Source organism: Sciurus carolinensis, unplaced genomic scaffold, assembly GCF_902686445.1.
Source record: "Sciurus carolinensis unplaced genomic scaffold, mSciCar1.2, whole genome shotgun sequence".
Classification (NCBI taxonomy): Eukaryota; Metazoa; Chordata; class Mammalia; order Rodentia; family Sciuridae; genus Sciurus; species Sciurus carolinensis.
Window position 1 is genome coordinate 112,120 of NW_025920316.1, and position 1,977 is coordinate 114,096.

Below are 1,977 nucleotides of genomic sequence, written 5' to 3' on the forward strand. Positions count from 1 at the left end.
TATAACTAAATTGTCAGGCACAAAGTTGCTGGAAGGCACCACATTTGCTGAATATTATATGTCTGCAAGTGTATGTGCTCAGAAACTAAAAATGCAATGGCCAGAACCATGAACCTTGTGATAAGGCCACATTTGGGGTAGAACATCCTGGACTCCTCATTGAGTGGAGTTAGGACATTCCTCACCTTGTTCTCAGAGTGCAGCGGACGTGGAAGTCATGACTGACATGTGGCAGAGGATCACAGGGTTCATTTGGTTCTGGTGTGACCTGGTTAGTCTAAATTTTCACACTGTGCCTGAAGATCCTGCCTCAGATGCAGGGTGATTTTGAAAGTACACAGATGGACAATATTTTTATTTGAGGCAAGTAGTACTCATTTTGATTGGCAATTGCCATAAACAGTTGAGATTTTAAATAAGTTTTTGTAAGTATAACAGGCAAACTGAACTAAGAAAAATAAATAAATGAAAAATAATGCAAGTTCCAAAATTGCAAAGGTTACCTAAAAATAAATATGTCTGGAAACATGTACAAGATATGAGTGGTAGGAATTCTCCCAATCTCAGTAACAAACTGACTAGTGCAGAGTCTGTGAGGTGCTTTCATGTTGTCTTCATTCATCTTCTTCCCCTCTTCCTCCTCTAGGCCTATATTATCTTGTACATAAGGGAGACTAGCAATAACTGGGAAGCCATGATTAATTCAAAATATCACTTTGGAGAATGCATTTGACTTCTCATTCTGGTTATACCACTTTCAAGACCAATGGCTTTGGGCAGGAAGTTTATCTCACTCTGGTCCATGGTCTCCTCATTTATGAAATGGGAATGTCCCATTCCTGATTTCTTGAACAGTGCCATGAGCTGTCAAAATGGAGACATCCTAGCTCTATGGTGGAAACAACTGTCTCCCTGCAAATCAGAGGGGGGTCGGTCCAGAGTGTTTCTCTCTCCAAAATCTGTTTTTTCTTCCTCCATAAGTAACTCCTCAGTTTTTTCTAGAATACCCTCTCCCCTTTGCATTTCACTCCAGGTGAGGTGAGTGGGGCAGGTGATCAGGCCTAAGAAGTCAGAGCATGGAAGCCTTCTGAACAAGGAATCACTTCCTTGTTGACTTGAACTCATCCAGACTGTTCCAGAGGCCCACAAGTGACTGTTAAGAAATGAGCATGAAAAGCTTACTACCATCTTGGAACTCCAGGGGAGACCAGAAGAAGGAATAAAAACTGAGAGATGAAAATAGAGTGGATCACAGAAAACAGCTGTGACTTCATTCAGAACTCCCCACAGGATTTTTACTTGTAAAATAACACCCCCCACACATGCACCTATGCCTATGTTAGTTTGAGTTGGTGTTGATTTTCTGTCACTTGAAGCAAAGTGTGATAATTGACCTGTTTTCCTCAATCCCCTTTCTTTTGCAGCAGTGAAGGGACAAGAGAATGGTAACAAGGAACAACAGATTAAATCTCTCCAAAAATCAACCTAATTAATAAATGAGCAAATGAACTAAACACTTTTTAAAAGGAGAAATACAAATGGCCAACAAACGTGAAAATTTGTCCATTATTACCGATTAGAGAAATACAAATCAAAACTACACTGAGATCTTATCTCACACCATCAGAACTGCAGTCCTCAAGAATACAAATAGTAAATGCTGCAGAAGGCATCGAGAAAAAAGGAGTATTTTTATACTATTGGGGGACCTAAAATTAATACAACCATTAGGAGATGAAATGAAGGCTCCTCAAAAGACTAAGCATAAAAGCACCATATGACCCAGCTATACAACTCTATTTATCCTGAGGAATTGAAGTCATAATGCTATAGTGATATATACACATCCATCATTCATGTTTATAGCAGTACAGTTCAAAATAGCTAACAATAAAACCAGCCTAGGTGCATATCAATACATCAATGAATGAATTGATAAAGAAAATATTATATATATACATATATATATGTAAATAC